The sequence below is a fragment of the Ranitomeya imitator genome, chromosome 8 (assembly GCF_032444005.1).
Source record: "Ranitomeya imitator isolate aRanImi1 chromosome 8, aRanImi1.pri, whole genome shotgun sequence".
Lineage (NCBI taxonomy): Eukaryota > Metazoa > Chordata > Amphibia > Anura > Dendrobatidae > Ranitomeya > Ranitomeya imitator.
This window is the reverse complement of record NC_091289.1, coordinates 17,276,776-17,292,584: the sequence shown is the minus strand read 5'-3', so window position 1 is coordinate 17,292,584 and position 15,809 is coordinate 17,276,776. Positions and strand designations below refer to the sequence as shown.

At 48.6% G+C, this 15,809-nt stretch overlaps 1 protein-coding gene across 1 annotated transcript in view; it reads left to right on the top strand.

Moving 5' to 3' along the window:
- The window catches only part of PLXNB1 (plexin B1), a 142,940-nt gene that overhangs the window by 35,860 nt on the left and 91,271 nt on the right, over positions 1-15,809 (top strand). Inside the window, exon 2 of the mRNA XM_069736457.1 lies at positions 15,400-15,456. The gene's annotated coding sequence lies outside the window, so the exon portion shown is untranslated. The remainder of the gene's footprint in view (positions 1-15,399; positions 15,457-15,809) is intronic.

The window sequence follows — 15,809 nt, the reverse complement described above, 5'->3', positions numbered from 1 at the left end:
GGCAGTGTTAAGTAGGAACCTATGATTGCTTCTTGCTGATGTGTTAACTGCTCATGCCGCTTGTCACGTTACATCTCTATCAGTGTCATGGCGTTGGAGCTGCAGAATAACCAATGGATCGCTGATGACGGAGAATTTCCTTGAGTGATTTAACCAGATTAAAAAAAAGAGTAAAATTTCCATGCAGAATTCTGCAGCAGGCGCTCATTTACATGTGGCACGTAGCCTCCTGCAGTTTGTGGCAGCTGTCGCGCTCCGCGGGCTGCAGATGTGACCTCCCCCATTATAGCCTGGCATTAGAGTATGATACAGTACGGGGTGATACACTGTGTCTGCGGAATGGCAGGGCTGTGCTATGAATTAATGCTGCCACTTACATATGTTGTGCCAACACGTTTATATTCGATGTCACATAGACTTTTCCATTAGGCATGTTGGAGAAAGATTCCATGTCAAGTGCTTTTTGCTGGCCCCTAAAGATATAAAAAAAGGCCCCTCTGGTCATAGGGATCGCCTACAGTTTCCAGTTGCCATCCCATGGTCATGACATGTCACAGCAGTGATAATGTCACATAATCCTGAATAATACGTCATTGATGTATGAAGTTCCTGGAAACCCTATGGACTTACTTCGCTGGAACATTGCTGGATTACTCCTGTTAATATTCATCAATCACTGGATTTTCAGTAGAGAAGTTTGGTAGAGGTCTGGCTGCTATAATCCACATAATCGCTATTATTATTTAGATTATACTTTGGTACTCTCGGCTATATACAATGACCAGTATTTGATGGCTATTACTCCCAATAATCTGAGAAGTCTAAATTTAAAAGTGTGAAACCTGGGTTAGCTTGGCACAGCGATGGGGTCTCCGGAGATGCCTTGGAGTAGCACCAAGCACTAGAATAGAGTATCATGGATATCTGCATAACACCCAGGCACTCTCCACAATTTGGAGTTTTTAGTGTTTGATTACTACTACTCCCAATCAACTGAGAATATTGTAGGAGTTCTAAAGAGGGTAGCTGAGAGCTTGTTTGGGGGAGGGGGGGGTAAGTTTGGCACAGCGATGGGGTCTCCGCAGATGCCTGGGTAGGGTTATGAACTGTCACTGGAGCTGCAGAATTGTGCTGGACAAAGAGCAAGTGTTAAGGGCTGAGACACAGACGGAGCTGGAGGATGTTCCCATTTAGTATCCGGGGTCTGTGCCAACATCTCTGCTGACCCATCTAATGTTTCTGCTTCCACTCTGTATCTTGTATCCTCTGTGTATCAGTGGGGTATTTATGGCACTTACAATGTGAAATTTCTAGGATTTATGTAAATGAAGCAGGTGCTTTGCAGTATTTTAGTATTCTCTTTCTCACCATTTTGCAGATCCATGCTTACTGTCAGTGAACGGCAACATTTTTTGTTTATATTTGTACAGATCTACAGAATCTCACAATTTGTTAGAAATGTATCCAGTCTTCGCTAAATATACCAGTACCACATATACCTTTCCTGTCCGGGTAGTTTACTACCATGTGTCCATGAAGGTAAGTAGAGTGTATCCGTCTGAAATCCAGGCTGCTTAGATCAGACGATGGTCTAGGCTGGATGCAATTGTATCAGACCCTCAACTGTGAGAAGTATTGGGCCTTAAATGTTATTTATGAGAGAACCCCTTTATCACCTAACTGACCTGATCCTGGGAACGGAGTCCGGTACCCCCAATGTGAATGGAGTGGTGGTCCACATGCATGACCACATTATCGTGTTCATGTGAGTGATCATTCGGATGTGTTACCACCTTAATAATTTATCATAATGAGACAGGATTCCCAAAAAAGTGGCCTGGAAGGTGTCCTATCTAAAGGGAGCAGCAAAAACCTCCCTGAAAGTGGCACCCAAAGAGTGTTTTCGGTGTATGGCGCCGGGATGCCACCCTCGCTTGGCCTTTGACTCTCCTCTGGTTCATGAATCCTATGTTTTCCCCAATCAGGAATGACGGGTGAAGCATAAGACGATTGTTGTGCTGTGGATTACTCCTGTGTATGTGGGTCACCCGGATTACAAATCATTATTCGCAGCCTATATGTATTAGAGCAGATTAGCCCCGGTGGTTGGCACTGCGCCGCTCATTCAGCATGCATAGTGTTATGTGTATATATAGCTCCCCGGCTTCCAGAATTGGGACTCCGCTCATATACGTAAACTCTCCTGAGGGTCGCGCGGCCTCCGCTGCCTTATTGAAATGTATTTAGTTCAGCGGCGTTTTTGTGTGAATCAGACGAACTAACACACTTCAATCTGTAGGGATTTTTAGGATTTGTAAATATCACCTTCAAAGCAGCATCTGGCCCTCGGATGTGACTGGGGGGCCGTGCGGTACATGTCAGGGCGCTGTTCTCATTTGTCTTTATATGCAAAGATACAGACGGGAGAAAGCAGGGAAGATACACGTCTTCATTACACTTAGGGCATTTCCTAATAAAAGAAACTTGTAAGAAAGCAGATAAGGTGGGTGGAAGAAGGCACAAAATGTTCAGTTGTGTCCCACCCCTTAAAATATCAACCAAGCCTTGGGAAAGACTTCAGCTGAATACATCCGAATCATTACTAGAGAAATTGACTGCTACAGTGACCCCATATGTGTAATGCCCCCAGTGTGCTCATAAAGGCATGTGTACAGTGACCCCATTTGTGTAACACCCCCAGTGTGCTCATAAAGGGATGTGTACAGTGACCCCATATGTGTAACGCCCACAGTGCGCTCATAAAGGGATGTGTACAGTGACCCCATATGTGTAACGCCCACAGTGCGCTCATAAAGGCATGTGTACAGTGACCCCATATGTGTAATGCCCACAGTGCGCTCATAACGGCATGTGTACAGTGACCCCATATGTGTAACACCCCCAGTGTGCTCATAAAGGCATGTGTACAGTGACCCCATATGTGTAACACCCCCAGTGTGCTCATAAAGGGATGTGTACAGTGACCCCATATGTGTAACACCCCCAGTGTGCTCATAAAGGCATGTGTACAGTGACCCCATATGTGTAACACCCCCAGTGTGCTCATAAAGGGATGTGTACAGTGACCCCATATGTGTAACACCCCCAGTGTGCTCATAAAGGGATGTGTACAGTGACCCCATATGTGTAACGCCCACAGTGCGCTCATAAAGGCATGTGTACAGTGACCCCATATGTGTAACGCCCACAGTGCGCTCATAACGGCATGTGTACAGTGACCCCATATGTGTAACACCCCCAGTGTGCTCATAAAGGGATGTGTACAGTGACCCCATATGTGTAACGCCCCCAGTGCGCTCATAAAGGGATGTGTACAGTGACCCCATATGTGTAACGCCCCCAGTGCGCTCATAAAGGGATGTGTACAGTGACCCCATATGTGTAACGCCCACAGTGCGCTCATAAAGGCATGTGTACAGTGACCCCATATGTTGAAACAAACAAAAAAAGAAGCCACTAGAACATATTCGCACACCACCAATAATGCATATCAAAAAGGAACAACTTTATTGGAAGTACAATTAAAAACAATTAAAATCGATACAAACAACAACTGCCTCCACCCGCATATAAAGCCTGAACAATACTGCATGTACTGCAGATATGGCGCCAGAATGATAGAGAATTCTATACAAAATGTACATATACTGGGACACACTGCACAAAATCAAAGCCTACTACTGGACAAGGGTACATCCACAAATAAGGAACATCAAAATATGATAGAAATAATAATAAATAAATGGTCCTTCATATCCCTATTTGACACAGCACGCAAACCCAAAAGTAGGCACACATAAGAGATCAAAACATAATAAAGATCAGGCCACCCATGCCACCTCCAAGTAGAGGCAAAGCCCAGCGTACTACCATAAGGAAAAATACCCCAGACAGGGCAGTGTGTAACCCAAGCACCCAATAGTCACCTGGAATAGGGAGGGTTAATACGGCAACCAAAAAATGTCACAGGCCCGGGAGGCAGATGAGCCCAACGCGTATCGCGGCACAAAAAAGCCGCTTCGTCAGGGGAAATCTGTGTAACACCCCCAGTGTGCTCATAAAGGGATGTGTACGGTGACCCCATATGTGTAACGCCCACAGTGCGCTCATAAAGGGATGTGTACAGTGACCCCATATGTGTAACGCCCACAGTGCGCTCATAATGGCATGTGTACAGTGACCCCATATGTGTAACGCCCACAGTGCGCTCATAAAGGCATGTATACGCTGACCCCATACAAGTAGCACCCACAGTGCACTCATAAAGGCATGTGTACAGTGACCCCATATGTGTAACGCCCACAGTGCGCTCATAAAGGCATGTATACAGTGACCCCATATGTGTAACGCCCACAGTCCCCTCATAATGGCATGTGTACGGTGACCCCATATGTGTAACGCCCACAGTGCGCTCATAATGGCATGTGTACAGTGACCCCATATGTGTAACGCCCACAGTCCCCTCATAATGGCATGTGTACAGTGGCCCCATGTGTACAGTGGCCCCTTAAGTGACAGCCACAGTGTGCTCATAAAGGCATGTGTACAGTGACCCCATATGTGTAGCGCCCACAGTGCGCTCATAAAGGCATGTGTACAGTGACCCCATATGTGTAACGCCCACAGTGCGCTCATAAAGGCATGTGTACAGTGACCCCATATGTGTAACGCCCACAGTGCGCTCATAAAGGCATGTGTACAGTGACCCCATATGTGTAACACCCCCAGTGTGCTCATAAAGGGATGTGTACAGTGACCCCATATGTGTAACACCCCCAGTGTGCTCATAAAGGGATGTGTACAGTGACCCCATATGTGTAACGCCCACAGTCCCCTCTTAATGGCATGTGTACAGTGGCCCCTTAAGAGTGACAGCCACAGGGTCCCTTTAAAAGCACTTGCCCTCTTAGAGGAGCACTATGGTGGTCATTCTTATGAATGAAGTGTCCTATGAGAGTGACTGTCAGTGCCCCTTTAATAGCACCTGTGTAAATTTTTCATGGGAGTGATGACCCCCAGTTCCCCCATAATAGCCCATGCACGGTGCCCCGACGAAGGGCAGCCACAGTGCCCCTATGAGTGACAGCACCGTGCCCCTTAATAGCACCTGTACAGCTTTATGGAAGTGACTGCTCCAGTGCTCCTATAATAGCACATGCACGGTGCCCCCAAAAGACTGGCAACCACAGTGTTCCCATACGAGTACCGGCCCCAGCACCACCATAATAACACCTGCACAATTTCCTCATAAGAGTCATAGCAACAGTGCCCCCGTAAGAATAGCAGTGCCAGTTGTCATGTGCCAGGTACAACCAGAAGTGCTCCCATAGGAATGGCAAACACAATGCCAGTCACAATACCAGCTCATAAGGGTGGCAGCCACAGTGCCCCCCGGAGAGTTACAGCCACAGTGCCCCCCGGAGAGTTACAGCCACAGTGCCCCCCGGAGAGTTACAGCCACAGTGCCCCCCGGAGTGTTACAGCCCCAGTGCCCCCCCCCCGGAGCGTTACAGCCCCAGTGCCCCCCCTGGAGGGTTACAGCCCCAGTGCCCCCCCCCCCCCCCGGAGCGTTACAGCCCTAGTGCCTCCCCCCCCCCCCCGGAGCGTTACAGCCACAGTGCCCCCCAGAGAGTTACAGCCACAGTGCCCCCCTGGAGCGTTACAGCCCCAGTGCCCCCCAGAGAGTTACAGCCACAGTGCCCCCCGGAGAGTTACAGCCACAGCGCCCCCCCCCCCCCCTGGAGGGTTACAGCCCCAGTGCCCCCCTTCCCCGGAGCGTTACAGCCCCAGTGCCTCCCCCCCCCCCCCCGGAGCGTTACAGCCACAGTGCCCCCCAGAGAGTTACAGCCCCAGTGCCCCCCCGGAGCGTTACAGCCCCAGTGCCCCCCAGAGAGTTACAGCCACAGCGCCCCCCCCCCCCCGGAGCGTTACAGCCCCAGTGCCCCCCCCCCCGGAGCATTACAGCCCCAGTGCCCCCCCCCCGGAGCGTTACAGCCCCAGTGCCTCCCCCCCCCCCCCCCGTAGCGTTACAGCCACAGTGCCCCCCGGAGAGTTACAGCCACAGCGCCCCCCCCCCGGAGCATTACAGCCCCAGTGCCCCCCCCCATCCCCCCCCCCCCCCCCCGGAGCGTTACAGCCCCAGTGCCTCCCCCCCCCGGAGCGTTACAGCCACAGTGCCCCCCAGAGAGTTACAGCCACAGTGCCCCCCCCCGGAGCGTTACAGCCCCAGTGCCCCCCGGAGAGTTACAGCCACAGTGCCCCCAATAGAATGATCATACCAGTGCCCTCATAATACCACCTGTAGTTTCCTCATAAGAGTGATTGCCCCAGAAACCCCGTAATAGCACCCCCACACTTTCCTCAGAAGTGTGAGCACTACGGTTCCCCATAACAGTAGCAGTCCCATTAGTCACGTGCTCCCATTGAAGTGGTGGCCCCAGTTCCCCCATAATCGCACCTGCACAGTTTGCAGCATGTTCCGTTCTCCATGGGTCCCTTACAGGGTGTAGTCACAATGGGATGTGTAAGGAGACACGCCGGGCACATTACCACTTACTCATCGTGTACCGGGGGTATGATGGCAGTGTTGGGTTGCATACGGAATGTGCCTGGCATGTCATTGTGTTTGAGGAGGTGATATCATAATTGGCGTTTAACACCAGGTACACGTCGGAGCCTGGAGGGCAGGCTCAGGAGTAATCCGGGGCTGCCTGCCGCTACCTGCCCATTGCTGCTACTGCTGCCTTCTAGTTATAGACATCAACTGTTTACTTTTAGGATCAAATGAAGCCAACATATAGATTATACACCGGCAATATCCCCTCATTTTTTTTTTCATAAAAAAATAATCTCCATTTCTTTTGTGGTCCATTCATGGGACGGCTCCACCTAAATCGGGCTGTTCCAAGGGGCAGCAGTGCGTTCCTGAGCTATATGCTCTCTTTTCGCTTTGCTTGGTTCTTTGGAGAGCGGAGCGTGCGGTGAATGAACCCTTATACATCTATGGACTTGTGTACCTCACTATTGACTCTACAAGGATAGCCAGTCAGTGCCTTGGGGGTCCCGTGCTTGGTGGAGCACATTTGCCCGATTGTTTCAATGTTTGGTGGGTGTCTGGGTACAGAGACCTCCACAGTCAAAACTTTTATCATGTCGCTATAACTTCTCAAAAGTTTGACAAAGTTTCCCAAACTTTAAAAATTATTCCTAACACTGCACGATATCACCTGTCCGCAGAATAGGTGAAAACTTGCAGATCAGCGGTGGTCTGATTGCTAGAACCGACCCCAAGAAGGGGGCTCTGACATGTCCCATCAGAACAGAACAATGGCCGCGCCTGCGTCTCTACTTCATTCATTGTCTTTGGGACTGGTCGGCTTTCTCATGTATTCCCATAGACTATAAATGGAGCTGTGCTGCATGTGCGCGGCTACCATTCCATTCCAACAAGTAATTTCAGAGACCCCCTTCTCAAGATTGGTGGGGGGTCCCTGCAACTTGAGGCGTTAGGAATAACCCTTCAAGAAAGCTGAGTGAATGGCCCATAGAGGTGGTGCTAAAGGGTACCATCCGCTTCCATATAGGTTGGCGAGAACTTGTGCAGGACTACCCTCCCCTGAGGAGCGGCATTTTTAGAAAAGGATGAAAAATTGGAAATGGGCACCGTTCTTACTGTCCCGGCAAAAACCAGTGCCACAGTAGGAGGATGGGTAATGTGATCTGTCCTTTCCTCTCCCATATATGCCCCCTCGGCTGACGACCCACCCTGTCACAATGCCACATCGGCGCCCATATTTCTTGCCATCCAACTTTCCCAGAAATAGAACATGCAACTAGCTTCAAAGCCGAGGATGATCTAGGACGTTGTTCTACTGATTTATTTTTAATGAGGGGTGTGGACTTTTCTGTGTCTGGATTATAGAACTTTAATCTCGTGGACGTAGAAGGACACAATGGACCCTTGTGTCAAAACATCACATCTTGTTTTCCTTGGATAAAAAAAAAAAAAGGAGTTTGAGCAAAATCCACAAACCCCCAACTTCAGTCTTGTTTTATTTGCCAAAGTCCTAAGTCAAAAATACAAACACTTTCTTCCTGGTCCCTGCCCCTCTGTAATCCACGACTAACCGTAAAATCCTTTATAATCTCCAGGTATTTCAGTAAAATTCTCAAAATTTCCAAGACGGTAAAGTGGATCTTCAATTTATCTGACCACGCATATTCGATACATATCTGTCAAAAATGCCAATTTTCCCCAACCGGACCCCTGTTCTATGTGTATGGTGCCTCCTCTAAAACCCTCTCCTAAATGCAGATAGTGGTGGAAATGAGGGATTGGGCATGTTGGGCTTCAGCTGCCTAGTCCTTTTCTTCTTGTAGAGGTAAGCTGCTGCCGGAAGATGTTTTTCCTGTGGTTAATACATGCATGCTCGATCAAGATGAGCATACATGTATATGGGGGAGTCAGAAGAGAGAGCTTAATATAAATGTCCCGCTATACTGGTGTAATGTCTACTCCTTTCCACCAGAGGAGCCACAGAGACGGGAAAGGGAGAGAGCAGAGGGACAACTCTCATAGGCCCAGGTAACTTTTTGACCAAGCGGTTTTTATCGGGGGTCCTAAGAAGGTAACCCTATTGTTGTCCGTATGTCCTAACACATCTATGGGGGATGAGTTCAGGACCCCCATACACAGCTGATTTTGTTGGGACTGGTCCACCATCCAAGGTGTAATGGGGGCTTCCATACAGTTGATGGTGGATATAAGGATCAGGCATGTTGAGTTACAATGCCCCATTCCTTTGTTTCACAGGGTGTTTTTGGCAGCTGCTTAAACTACTCGCCCTATTAAAAACACATGGACGCTCAGCCAAATCGAGCGTGCATCTGTATCGGGAAGTCGGGAAGTGCGGCTGTCACTCAAATGTGCATTTGGCCGACAACTATGGGTATATCGGCACCTTAACAAGACACTTCTTTTTAGCATCCTAATTGGCATAAGGGGGGGAAAAGGATGCCCACGACATTTCCACCCCAGTTACGACCTTTACATTAGGAGTGGGAGCGGTGTATTTGCTCCCGGTTCGTCCCTACCTGCCGCCTCGCCCCTTCCCACACCTCTGTGTCAGGCCTCTTGTAAATGAAGCTTTTCTTCATCAGAGCCAGGACCTAGTGGAAAGTGCCCACCCTGCTGTGGTCGGGTGATGCAGCCCCTCTGGTGGGGGCGACACAGACCTGTGTGTACTTTGGCGCAGCAAACTTCAACTGCAGCCCTGGCGATTTCTCCTCATACTGAGGCTTGTGTGTCCGGGACACTGACCCTCCGACTGACCCGATTCTTCTGCAGTCTGAACACAGTGTCTATTTTCCTTCCTTCATCAGCCATCGCTGGGTTTCCTATTCGGGTACACAAAGACGTCTCGCAGAAGAAATCTCACACATCAAATGTGCTTATAATTAGCACTTCATCGTGGCTCGCTACCCGGCTGTGCACGCAGGGGCACTCGCAAAGTCTAATTATATTTTTCCCGAAAAAATCATTAGATATTGGAAGTTGTATGTTCTAATCTGTTCTCCCTAATCTGCAATTAGGACTCGTGTTCCAGATTGTCAAGAAAAATATATAAGTGGGGGCGTACATAAAAAAGAGAGGGTATTAATGCCGCTCTGCCCCTCTCTACTCAACTCTGCCTCTGCTGCTCCACCCCGCTCCATGCTACCCCCTCTATGCCTCTGCCTTTCCCCATCAAGAACTCTGCCCCTTCACCCTCCACACCTCTGCCCCACCACACCTGTCACCCCCTCTTCCTCCGCACCTCCCTCTCGCTCTTCCTCCACACCTCCCTCTCGCTCTTCCTTGGCCCCCCTCTCTCTCACTCTTCCTTGGCGCCTCTCTCCCGCTCTTCCTTGGCGCCTCTCTCGCTCTTCCTTGGCGCCTCTCTCTCGCTCTTCCTCGGCTCCTCTCTCTTGCTCTTCCTCGGCCCCTCTCTCTCTCTCGCTCTTCCTCGGCACCTCTCTTGCGCTTTTCCTCCGCGCCTCTCTTGCTCTTCCTCGGCGCCTCTCTTGCTCTTCCTCCGCGCCTCTCTCTCGCTCTTCCTCCGCGCCTCTCTTGCTCTTCCTCGGCACCTCTCTCTCGCTCTTCCTCGGCGCCTCTCTCTCGCTCTTTCTTGGCGCCTCTCTCTCGCTCTTCCTCGGCGCCTCTCTCTCTCGCTCTTCCTCGGCGCCTCTCTCTCTCGCTCTTCCTCGGCGCCTCTCTCTCTCGCTCTTCCTCGGCGCCTCTCTCTTGCTCTTCCTCCGTGCCTCTCTCTCGCTCTTCCTCGGTGCCTCTCTCTCGCTCTTCCTCTGCGCCTCTCTCTCGCTCTTCCTCCGCGCCTCTCTCTCGCTTTTCCTCGGCGCCTCTCTCACTTCCTCGGCACTTCTCTATCGCTCTTCCTCCATGCCCCTCTCGCTCTTCCTCGGCGCCTCTCTCACTCTCCCCCTTTCCAAGCCTCTTGCATGCCCACTTTAAATCTTTTCCATGCCCCATAAATGTTTGTTTGGATCCTGGGGCTTCTAATAACGGAGCACCTTGGAGTCCAGCACTAGAAATCTTCAGGAACAGCTGCTTTCTGGAAGCTTTCAGTGTTGCCCTGGAGATTTTCTAACTATTCCGGGAGTCCGTGTTTGTTTGCCCCAGACTCTAAATTTGAGAGCAGAATCTTGTACTAGTTATTTCGGCCCAGTTGAATTACAGGGGCCCCATAGTATCCGCATGGACTCGCTGCTGTGGAAGAATTTCCATTACTATGAAGATTTTCTATTGAGAAGTTTGTAAAACTGAGTGACAACTATAGGGCCAGTGAGGGCAGACAGATGAGTTGTCACTGAGCTTTTCTGGGAACACTAGTGAGCTTGTGGCACCAGGGTCGGCGTAGCCCACCTTGGCATTTACAGGTTCCTCCAGTAGTTCCAAGATTAACAATAATTGACCTCAAATTTGACAAGACCCACCTCCACCCCCCAAAAAAGTATGCTTTGGGTTGTTACCGGAAAAGGTGGACACCTCCCAAAAAATTGCTTATGAAATTGACAAATCTCCCAGTGGGACCTCTCAAAAACAATTGCTCCTGGAAGATTTCTAGTTCACAACACTGGGAGTCCTAAAACCTCACAAGTGGGGGTCCGAGGAGGGGACGTGGCCTTTGGAAAGGGGGCATCTCCCAGAGCAGCGGCTGCAAAAATTGCCCTAGCAGAAGGCAACCCTATCTACAGCCAGTGCCATTAGGATCAGTTGGTTCACCATTTGTGATGAGGAGGACGTGGAAGTAGACCTGTGCCGTAGATGTAGGATGAGCCCTTTCTCCCCTGGGTCTGGTGAACCACAGATTGACTTTGCCTGGCACCTAAATGGTTAACAAGAAAAGTGTAGGATTATGGGCAGAGACCCCTCCATTCTGGGTTTGCCGAGGAAGCCAAGAAGGTAACGCGTACCACACTGAACAAGGGTGTCTGAAGCCATCGGAGGCCGTGGCGGACTGGCTCCGGTCCATTTAACACCCCTCCCTGTGAATTTATTTTTGTCCTCAGCGAAGTTCATTGCGTTGGACAAAATTAAAGCTCCAGCTGCGAAGAGCAGAGAAAATAAACTTTTCATCGAAATGTGAAAGATGAGTTCTCAACGTACGAGATAGCGCTCACGCGGGCCGCCGTCTACGGGGTCGACTGAAGGGGAAGCCCTGGCCATAGAAGCGCCCAATTGTGGATGTAGTTTGTACACGCTCTGCTTCTGTTCTTGGGACTGTTTCCAAAAAATCAAGACACTCCTGACAAATTTGGGACAGTTGGAATGTATGCACTTGGCACTTGCCCTTTAATTTTCCCATAATTTTCACCACAGTGCCCCATAATAGTAAAGCCACTGCTCTACAACAGTTCTTGCCCTAGTGCCCTCATGGGCCTTACATACAGTGCCAATCACAGCCCCACTACCATAGTTCCTGCCACTTCTTCTCTTTGCTGCCTTGTTTGTGGCTGTGAAACAACTAGCTGCAGCAGGAGCCTCTCCCCTTTGCTGTTTCTGCAGTTCCACAAGCTAAAATCATTAAAGGGGTCAGGACAACTTCTAAATTTTTTTTTTGTGGGCCTAAAAACTTAACAGGCAGGTAGTTGCTAACTACCTGCCTGTTCTACCCGGCGCCAGCATAGAGCGGTCACTGAGCACTCCTGATGCTCACCGTCAACAGAGCAGCTCTTCCTCTTCCTGACTGCTCTGCTGATGTCATGCTGATTGACAGCCGACTCTCCACAGTGAAAAAGCAGGGAGCTGGCTATCAATCAGCATGACATCAGCAGTCAGACCCTGTCAACAAAGCAGGGGAGAAGCCACTTTTCTGTTGACATGATGTCCCCGGAAGCCAGAAGCAGCCTGTTACCGCTCTGCGGCGATCTCGGCTCAGGCATAGCAGGCAGGTATTTAGCAGCTACCCGCCGGTTTAGTTTTTAAGCCTAAAAATAGTCCTAGACAATCCCTTTAAGTCCCACTCTTTGCTGATCACCAACCCCCAAAAGGGACCAATCAGCAGTAGATGAACCCCATTGTTCTCTGCTGGATTTCTACATGACTGGTTGATCCCGGAACATGCAGAAAACGCTGCAGACAAACAATCTTGGCAAATATTCCTTCGTTAATGTCATTATTAATTACTTTCATCCTTGAACAGTTTTATAGGGAAGCTGTGGTTGTAGTGTTGATCACCCCCAGCTCCCCATCAGTACATTACGGTGCCCCCATAACTGAACCATTTCTATGGTGCACCTGATCCTTGGTGACATTAATAGGATTATGCGCGGCAGTTTACAGTCACCCCGGAGGTCTTGTACGGTGCAGACCGGGGGTCTGAGACATCGATCCGCTCGGTATAGATCTTTCCACCTGTGGCATACACTTATTAAATTATCCTCTGACCTTGTCCAGTCAGAAGCTCCTTGACATCGTTCACACCGTAAATCACCGCTTTTATGCGCGACACGCCGTCCCTTGGCCCGCACTGTCCATTTTATAATTGAACCTGGCTTATAACATAATGAAATTACCATTTATTAGCGGCTGGGAAGTCGCCCGTCCCCCCCCCCCGGCTGCTTCCTTAATGGTTCTCGCTTCTTTTTACAGATGTGGCGATTTGATAAAGTGCTCATCGCGCTGATTACAGACTGATCCGGTGTGACGTTCTCGCACTTAATGAGCCAATTCCAGAACAGACGAGATCCCGATGCCTCCGATATAAATCTGGGGGGGTGCAGATTAACCCCTTTAAAGAATTCTTCTTAAAAAAAAATCCCATATCTGATACTCCAGCGCCTACAGATGGGTGCTACATTCTAGCCGTGCCATCCGGCTTTTCCACGCTCAATTCCCCCATTCATTCACCTACTTTTGGGTGGGTTTTGCTAAGTCCCAACCTTTATCTTGGCATTTGAGTTAGAATTAAAATATTTAGTCAGTCCTGAAGTGGCCCATACTCGGACCTTGTTTTTTTTTCGGCCTTAAGCTAATTTTTTTTCTGTACTGTCCCTTTAAGATTGTGCAGTCTTATGTGAATAATCCCTTTTGGTTCACTAAAAAATGAGCTGATTGCAGAGTTTTACGCTTCTGGTATCCCCAGTGATCAGCTCTGATCTGCAGAGGATCTTTGCAGCCAGTGTTCAGTTTTCCTGCAGCGCCTCCGCAGGAGAAAGAAAGCATTACACCCTCCCTAAATTTGCTTAATGCATGGATGTGCCTGGATTTTTCAGGGTAAGGGATGCTCTTAGTAGCTGCTCTTTCTGATAGATGAGGGTCTTTCCTAGCGGAGGTCTCCAGGCTGGGATGGTCCAGCTGTAGGAGTAGTATATAAGATAAAGCTACATTCTAGAAAATCACCTTGTGTTCGCTGGAAATAATGAGCCCCGTCCCTAAACGTTGTGCCAGATGTCCGATCGCCTCTCTGGCTGCAAGTTGGCACACAAGAATTGAAACGTTTAGGAAACTGGGCTTCCCTGATGGGTCTGCAATGCTTCTCACCGTCGGGCTTCGTTATGTGCAGACATTACTAACGAGCTTGGAATGTAGTTGTCTTCGCTCTGCGAAATGAGCCTGTCATGCCGCGCTGCCCCTTATTGGCAACCATTAGCCCTCAAACCAACCCAATAAATTATTCACGTGATCGTGGCTGTTACTCTGCTCTAATTTATTATTCTCATCCTGTGTAATTACATAATGGAGACCATAGGGGGCAGCAGTTGGGTACATGTTTAGTACAAGTAAATAGAGGTAATTTGTAATATATCTTTGGCGATGGGTCATCCTATTTCCATCAAGAAAAGCAAAATGTCAATGAGGAGAGGAGGGAGATGAAGCTGCAGTTAATGGCTGTGAGAGCGAGAACAGCACAGCGCCGTGTACTGTATAGTGGTCATTCTTGGGTACTGCAGCTCAGATTACATTACATTTATAGGAACTGGCACCTTCACTGACCTGATATTGGGCTCTGCTGTAAAATATGTAATGGGGCTCCTCTTCACCCCACCCACCTAAAACGTATCATTTATATTAACGCTGTCTTCTGCAAATTGATTAATCTCTTTTTGCAAATGGGTGACTATTAAAAACATTATTGTATAAGGCAACTGCTTAGAATACAATCCCATAATTTATAAGTTTAGAGCGGTACGTTATGAGTATTGTTGATTCTTGGTATTTGACGTCTGCATAGTTGACCAGATTTTAAGACTTAATCCCAAACTAGAAATATGTCCGAATAGGGTGAGATCAGTGGTGGCCGTACAATGGCCACTGTGTCCTGTAGGGTCAACTAAGAGGATCAGGAAAAAGGATAATCTTGTTGTATGGCCGATTATTAGTAGGTTCCTTGGGTCAGGCATTATTAATAACGCACGCCCTATAATAGACCAGTCTTTATTTATTTTTTTACTTTTGAGATTAGATGGAATTACTGGGTATAATCCACCAGCTGACCGGTGACAATCACTCAACCGATGGTCAGATCTTGTGATTTAAGGGGATGTATGACATTAAAAAGAATATTTGCCTTCTATCCAGAAACAGCGCCCCCTCCTTGTCAGTAGGCTTTGTGCAGTATTGCAGCCCAACACTGTTCACTTAAATGCTGCAATACCAGATACGGCCTGCGGGCAGCAGTGGCGCTATTTCTAAAAGAAACTTCATGTTAAAGGAGGAACAGTACAGTTGTTAACTTGCCAGCCTGCAATGGCTGATAACAGGACACAATACATAATGTTCTGTACAGAAAATGTAGATGTGCTTTAAAAAAATAAAGTCCCTTTCTAATATGATATTTCACCTCCAATTTTTTTTTTTTTTTTTACATCTTTTTAATACAGCTTGGCGGACTACCAGCAGGGAAGGCCGGATTTCAGACACTTCACAAAGGACAAATGGTGAGTGCTTCTTCCTAATTTGCAAAACGGATAAGGGGTTAAAAAAAAATTAAATTTAAAAAAAAAAAAAAAAAAAAAGGGGGTCACTGAATCCTTACTTTGTGACATATTTCCCACTGGTTGATGCTCCAGCTACTAGCCAACAGCCCCTGCCTTATAAAAAAGTAATATTTGCAATTGTTTGGTGCACCGCTTCCCTTCTAAAGCCTCTGTGTTCCGCTGCCTATCCTGGCTGCAGAATGAGTTAACTGAGGATCCATCAGTGAGTCTGCTATAATGGTCTAACGGGGGGGGGGGTTGTATCTGATTTTATCTGTCTTTCTACCTTCTCGCAGCTGATTTATGACCACATC